This window comes from Somniosus microcephalus, chromosome 8 (assembly GCF_052327205.1).
Source record: "Somniosus microcephalus isolate GS21.2 chromosome 8, FLI_Smic_1.0, whole genome shotgun sequence".
NCBI lineage: Eukaryota > Metazoa > Chordata > Chondrichthyes > Squaliformes > Somniosidae > Somniosus > Somniosus microcephalus.
Genome location: NC_140994.1, coordinates 261,199,736 through 261,208,045, shown reverse-complemented (window position 1 = coordinate 261,208,045; position 8,310 = coordinate 261,199,736).

Here is an 8,310-nt window from a genome sequence, read left to right as displayed (position 1 = left end):
ATATCTGGTGCCAAGGACTAATCTCCCCCATATATAAAAGCGGAAACAAATCAGACCCAAATAACTACCGCGGCATCTGTGTCAACAGTTGTCTAGGGAAGCTATTCTGCAGTATTCTAAATAGTAGATTACTTGATTTTCTTAACAAACATAATATCCTCAGAAAAAACCAAATAGGCTTTCTTCCAAAACACCGCACCGCCGACCATATCTATACCCTTCACACCCTCATTGAAAAACATATACACCAAACAAAAAATGGGAAAATATTCGCCTGTTTCATCGACTTCAAGAAAGCCTTTGACTCTATATGGCACGAAGGGCTCTATTATAAACTTCTTCAGTGTGGAATAGGGGGCAAAGTCTATGACCTTATTAAATCAATGTATCTGAAAAACAAATGCGGGGTCAAAATTGGAGACAAACGCACCGATTTCTTCACCCAGAGAAGAGGCGTCCGGCAGGGCTGCAATTTGAGCCCGACCCTGTTCAACATATACATAAATGAATTAGCAGACATGCTGGAGCAAAGCGAGTCACCAGGTCTCCGTCTCCTTGATGGAGAAGTGAAATCCCTGTTCTATGCGGACGACCTGGTTCTGCTGTCCCCCACAGAACAGGGATTACAGCAACAACTAGACCTACTCGACAAATACTGCCAAAATTGGGCTCTAACAGTAAATCTAAAGAAAACCAACATCATGATTTTTCAAAAAAGGCCCAGATGTCAGGAAAACAAATACCAGTTTACCCTCAGTGATACCACTATAGGACACACTATGAGCTACACCTACCTTGGTCTAACTATTACAGCATCAGGGAGCTTCAGCATAGCAGTGAATGCACTAAAAGAAAAAGCCCGAAGAGCCCTATATGCAATAAAAAGAAAATTCTACAACATCCAAATCCCAATCAAAATCTGGCTCAAAATATTTGACAGCATAATCCTGCCCATTGCACTGTACGGTAGTGAAGTATGGGGCCCGCTAAATCACCAAAGCTACACTAAATGGGAAAAACACACAATAGAAGCCCTACATGCAGAATTCTGCCGAAGCATCCTTCGCACCCAAAGAAAAACGCCAACAAATGCATGCAGAGCCGAACTAGGCAGATACCCACTGATAATAAACATCCAAAAACGAGCACTAAACTTCCTAAATCACCTCAAATCTAGCTCCCCAGACACCCTTCATTTCAAAGCCTTTCAGACCCAAGAGCTAAACCCAGAAAAGAGTCCCCTGAGTCAGCTGCTACTGAAACTAAGTACTCAGCCGGACCCTTACCAGCCCCAGACCAACACAGCCGTCCAAACACCAATCCGAGTGAACCAAATCATTAAACAATGCAAAGAAACCTACCTGGAACATTGGAACAAAATAACCGAAAGCCAAAGCAGATTAGAATGTTACCGGGCCCTAAAAAGAGAATATAAACTGGCAGACTACCTCACGACCATCAGAGACACAAAACAGAGACAGACCCTCACCAGGTACAGACTAAGCGACCACCAACTGGAAATTGAAAAAGGCAGATACAAGAAATCCTGGCAGCCTAGAGAGAATAGAATATGCGATCAATGTCTGGCCGGCGAGGTTGAAACAGAAATGCATTTCCTCCTAAAATGCGAAAAATTCAACACATCAAGAAACATATTATTCAACAAGCTAAGCCAAACAACCCCAGATTTCAAGGAATTGGATGACCTGTCAAAATTGAGATTAGTCCTGGGGGAAGGAGACAGACCATACCTTGGGGCCAAATATGTAACAACATGTCACAACCTGAGGACTGTTTAAAAGTAAGACTGTTTAAAATTAATATTGAACGTACCAAATGAAGTAGAAAGACTGTTTAAAATTAATATTGTTTAAAAGTAATATTGTATGTACCCAACAAATGTCAAATCGATTGACACCTACAGAATGTTGGAAAACTGTACCTTTTTGCTATGTAAGCTTTGGCAATATGGTTCTCTGTAAACTTTCATGCCAATAAAGCATTTGAATTGGAATTGAATTGAATTGACTGTGGCAGAGAGAGAAAGACTGAGGCAGAGAGAGAGAGAGAGAGAGTGACTGTGGCAGAGAGAGAGAGAGAGACTGAGGCAGAGAGAGAGAGAGAGAGAGAGACTGAGGCAGAGAGAGAGAGAGAGAGAGACTGAGGCAGAGAGAGAGAGAGAGAGAGACTGTGGCAGAGAGAGAGAGAGAGAGACTGTGGCGAGAGAGAGAGAGAGAGAGAGAGAGACTGAGGCAGAGAGAGAGAGAGAGAGACTGAGGCAGAGGAGAGAGAGAGAGAGAGAGACTGTGGCAGAGAGAGAGAGAGAGAGAGAGACTGAGGCAGAGAGAGAGAGAGAGAGACTGTGGCAGAGAGAGAAGAGAGAGAGAGAGAGACTGAGGCAGAGAGAGAGAGACTGGCAGAGAGAGAGAGAGAGAGAGACTGTGGCAGAGAGAGAGAGAGACTGAGGCAGAGAGAGAGAGAGACTGTGGCAGAGAAAGAGAGAGAGAGACTGTGACAGAGAGAGAGAGAGACTGAGGCAGAGAGAGAGAGAGAGAGAGAGACTGAGGCAGAGAGAGAGAGAGAGAGAGAGACTGAGGCAGAGAAAGAGAGAGAGAGACTGTGACAGAGAGAGAGAGAGACTGAGGCAGAGAGAGAGAGAGAGAGAGAGACTGAGGCAGAGAGAGAGAGAGAGAGAGACTGTGGCAGAGAGAGAGAGAGAGAGGCTGTGGCAGAGAGAGAGAGACTGAGGCAGAGAGAGAGAGAGAGAGAGAGACTGAGGCAGAGAGAGAGAGAGAGAGAGAGACTGGCAGAGAGAGAGAGAGAGACTGAGGCAGAGAGAGAGAGAGACTGTGGCAGAGAGAGAGAGAACTGAAAAAACTGAACTGAACTGAACTGAGAGACTGTGTCAACAGTTGTCTAGGGAAGTTATTCTGCAGTATTCTAAATCGTAGATTACTTGATTTTCTTAACAAACATAATATCCTCAGAAAAAACCAAATAGGCTTTCTTCCAAAACACCGCACCGCCGACCATATCTATACCCTTCACACCCTCATTGAAAAACATATACACCAAACAAAAAATGGGAAAATATTCGCCTGTTTCATCGACTTCAAGAAAGCCTTTGACTCTATATGGCACGAAGGGCTCTATTATAAACTTCTTCAGTGTGGAATAGGGGGCAAAGTCTATGACCTTATTAAATCAATGTATCTGAAAAACAAATGCGGGGTCAAAATTGGAGACAAACGCACCGATTTCTTCACCCAGAGAAGAGGCGTCCGGCAGGGCTGCAATTTGAGCCCGACCCTGTTCAACATATACATAAATGAATTAGCAGACATGCTGGAGCAAAGCGAGTCACCAGGTCTCCGTCTCCTGGATGGAGAAGTGAAATCCCTGTTCTATGCGGACGACCTGGTTCTGCTGTCTCCCACAGAACAGGGATTACAGCAACAACTAGACCTACTCGACAAATACTGCCAAAATTGGGCTCTAACAGTAAATCTAAAGAAAACCAACATCATGATTTTTCAAAAAAGGCCCAGATGTCAGGAAAACAAATACCAGTTTACCCTCAGTGATACCACTATAGGACACACTATGAGCTACACCTACCTTGGTCTAACTATTACAGCATCAGGGAGCTTCAGCATAGCAGTGAATGCACTAAAAGAAAAAGCACGAAGAGCCCTATATGCAATAAAAAGAAAATTCTACAACATCCAAATCCCAATCAAAATCTGGCTCAAAATATTTGACAGCATAATCCTGCCCATTGCACTGTACGGTAGTGAAGTATGGGGCCCGCTAAATCACCAAAGCTACACTAAATGGGAAAAACACACAATAGAAGCCCTACATGCAGAATTCTGCCGAAGCATCCTTCGCACCCAAAGAAAAACGCCAACAAATGCATGCAGAGCCGAACTAGGCAGATACCCACTGATAATAAACATCCAAAAACGAGCACTAAACTTCCTAAATCACCTCAAATCTAGCTCCCCAGACACCCTTCATTTCAAAGCCTTTCAGACCCAAGAGCTATACCCAGAAAAGAGTCCCCTGAGTCAGCTGCTACTGAAACTAAGTACTCAGCCGGACCCTGACCAGCCCCAGACCAACACAGCCGTCCAAACACCAATCCGAGTGAACCAAATCATTAAAAAATGCAAAGAAACCTACCTGGAACATTGGAACAAAATAACCGAAAGCCAAAGCAGATTAGAATGTTACCGGGCCCTAAAAAGAGAATATAAACTGGCAGACTACCTCACGACCATCAGAGACACAAAACAGAGACAGACCCTCACCAGGTACAGACTAAGCGACCACCAACTGGAAATTGAAAAAGGCAGATACAAGAAATCCTGGCAGCCTAGAGAGAATAGAATATGCGATCAATGTCTGGCCGGCGAGGTTGAAACAGAGATGCATTTCCTCCTAAAATGCAAAAAATTCAACACATCAAGAAACATATTATTCAACAAGCTAAGCCAAGCAACCCCAGATTTCAAGGAATTGGATGACCTGTCAAAATTGAGATTAGTCCTAGGAGAAGGAGACAGACCATACCTTGGGGCCAAATATGTAACAACATGTCACAACCTGAGGACTGTTTAAAATTAAGACTGTTTAAAATTAATATTGAACGTACCAAATGAAGTAGAAAGACTGTTTAAAATTAATATTGTTTAAAAGTAATATTGTATGTACCCAACAAATGTCAAATCGATTGACACCTACAGAATGTTGGAAAACTGTACCTTTTTGCTATGTAAGCTTTGGCAATATGGTTCTCTGTAAACTTTCATGCCAATAAAGCATTTGAATTGAAATTGAATTGAAATTGAATTGAATTGAATTGATTGAATTGAATTGAATTGAATTGAATTGACTGTGGCAGAGAGAGAGAGAGAGACTGAGACAGAGAGAGAGAGAGAGAGACTGAGGCAGAGAGAGGGAGAGAGAGAGAGAGGGAGAGAGAGAGTGAGGCAGAGAGAGAGAGAGACTGAGGCAGAGAAAGAGAGAGAGAGACTGAGGCAGAGAGAGAGAGAGAGAGGCAGAGAGAGAGAGAGAGACTGTGGGAGAGAGAGAGAGAGAGAGACTGAGGCAGAGAGAGAGAGAGAGAGGGAGAGAGAGACTGACACATAGGCTGACTGAGCCTGAGAGTGTGAGAGAAAGATTTGCATTTGCATAGAGCCTTTCAGGATCTCCCTGTGCTTTACAGCCAATGAAGTACGTTTGAACTGTAGTCACTGTTGTAATGTAGGAAACGCGGCAGCCAATTTGCGCACAGCAAGCTCCCAGATAATGATCAGATAATCTGTTTTAGTGATGCTGATTGAGGGATAAATATTAAAAAAGAGTTGCATTTATATAGCGCCTTTCACAACCCACGGACATCCCAGAGCTCTTCACAGCCAATTAAGTGCTTTTTTGAAGTGTAGTCACTGTTGTAATTGGCCCAGGACACCGGGGAGAACTCCCCTGCTCTTCTTCAAAAATAGTGGCCATGGGATCTTTTACATCCACCTGAGAGAGCAGACGGAGGCCTCGGTTTCACGTCTCATCCAAAAGACGGCACCTCCGGCAGTGTAGCACTCCCTCAGTACTGCACTGGGAGTGTCAGCCTGGATTTTTGTGTTCAAGCCTCTGGAGAGGAGCTCGAACCCAAAACCTTCTGACTCGCGCATCCCCCACGGGTCAGGTTTCTAAGGACGCACTCTTGGCCTCACCCTCCGGGAGCACAGATGAGGAAATCGTGGCCGTGCTCCCCACAATTCTCCATCCCTCAACTTTATTTCATTTTGATGGACAGTAAACTTTGTGGGTGGGGGGTGGGGGGCTCCTGAGGTGCTATTCGGGATCAGCGTGCTGGGTGGGCGTGTGTGCTGCGAGGAGGATGCCGAGAAACTCCAGTATGATTTGGACAGGTTGGGTGATTGGGCAGATGCATGGCAGATGCAGTATAACGTGGATAAATGCGAGGTTATCCACTTTGGTGGCAAAAACAGGAAGGCAGATTATTATCTGAACGGCAATAGATTGGGAAAAGGGGAAGTGCAACGAGACCTGGGTGTCCTTGTGCACCAGTCGCTGAAGGTAAGCATGCAGGTGCAGCAGGCAGTTAAGAAGGCAAATGGTATGCTGGCCTTCATAGTGAGAGGATTCGAGTACAGGAACAAGGATGTCTTGCTGCAGTTGTACAGGGCCTTGGTGAGACCACACCTTGAGTATTGTGTGCAGTTTTGGTCGCCTTATCTGAAGAAGGATGTTCTTGCCATGGAGGGAGTGCAGCGAAAATTCACCAGACTGATACCTGGGATGGCAGGAATGATGTATGAAGAGAGATTGGGTCGATTAGGCTTATATTCGCTAGAGTTTAGAAGAATGAGAGGGGATCTCATTGAAACATAACATTCTAACAGGACTAGACAGACTAGATGCAGGAAGGCTGTTCCTGATGGCGGGGGAGTCCAGAACCAGGGGTCACAGTCTAAGGATAAGGGGTAAGCCATTTAGGACTGAGATGAGGAGGAATTTCTTCACCCAGAGAGTGGTGAACCTGTGGAATTCTCTGCCACACAGGGCAGTTGAGGCCAATTCATTAAATATATTCAAGAAGGAGTTAGATATATTTCTTAAGGCTAAGGGGATCAAGGGATATGGGGAGAAGGCAGGGACAGGGTACTGAGTTTGGATGATCAGCCATGATCTCATTAAATGGCGGAGCAGGCTCGAGGGGCCAAATGGCCTACTCCTCCTCCTATCTTCTATGTTTCTATATTTCTATGTCACTGGAGTCTCCAAGAATGAAAGATTAATCTCCAGGACACTGCGCAGGCGAAAGACTGCGGAGAAAAATCGTCGGGGCGTTTAAAAATAATGTATTTTAAAATTTTCGTTTGACACTTTTGTTTACTGATACTGGAGATGGGGGAAACGGCTGTTTGACTGAGAGTCAGCAAGCATCCAATCGGGAATTTTAAAATTCTCATCCTTGTTTTCAAATCCCTCCATGACCTCACCCCTCTCCCTGACTCTGTAACCACCTCCAGCCCTAAAACCCTTTGAGATCTCGGCGCTCCTATAATTCTGGTCTCTTGAACATCCCTGATTTTAATCGCTCCGCCATTGGCGGCCGTGCCTTCAGCTGCCGGGGCCCCCGAGCTCCAGAATTCCCTCCCTAAACCTCTCCGCCTTTCTACCTCTCTCTCCTACTTTAAAACGCTCCTTAAAACCTACCTCTTTGACCAAGCTTTTGATCACCTGCCCTAATATCTCCTTATGTGGCTCGGTGTCAAAGGTTGTTTGATAATCGCTCCTGTGCAGCGCCTTGGGACGTTTTACTACGTTAAAGGTGCTATATAAATACAAGTTGTTGTTGTTATTTCCATCTTTTGGATGAGACGTTAAACGCCTGCCCTCTCAAGTGAACATAAAAGATCCCACGGCCACTATTTCGAAGAAGAGCAGGAGAATTCTCCCCGGTGTCCTGGGGCCAATATTTATCCCTCAAGCAACGTCACTAAAAAACAGATTATCTGGTCATTATCACATTGCTGTTTGTGGGAGCTTGCTGTGCGCAATTTGGCTGCCGCGTTTCCTACATTACAACAGTGACCACAATTCAAAAAGTACTGCATTGGCTGTAAAGCGCTTTGGGACGTCCTGAGGTCGTGAAAGGTGCTATAGAAATGCAAAACTCTGAAATAAAAACAGAAAATACTGGAAACGCTCAGCAGGTCAGGCAGCATCTGCAGGGAGAGAGAAACAGAGTTAACGTTTCAGGTCTGTGACCCTTCGTCAGAACAGGAAAAAATTAGATGTATAACAGGTTTTAAGCAGCTGTAGGGGCAGGGAAAGGGGGAAGGTGGAGGAAAGAACAAAGGGGAAGGTCTGTGATAGGATGGAAGGCAGGAGAGATTGAATGACAAAGGGGATGATGGTGTGAGGTGCGAGGAGAATGAACAGGAGATAGTCAGCAAGAAATCCAATCGGGAATTCAGGAGAAACTTCTTCACCCAGAGAGTGGTGAGAATGTGGAACTCGCTACCACAGGGAGTTGTTGAAGTGAATAGTATAGATGCATTTAAGGGGAGGCTAGACAAGCACATGAGGGAGAAAGGAATAGAAAGTTACGCTGATAGATTTAGATGAGGAAAGACGGGAGGAGGCTCGAGCGGAGGAAGGGCGCCGGCATGGATTGGTTGGGCCGAATGGCCTGTTTCTGTGCCGTATATCCCATGTAATCCTATTGAGGTGCGAACATTTTGGGGAGGAATCCTCCCGGGCTGCAGGCGGCGC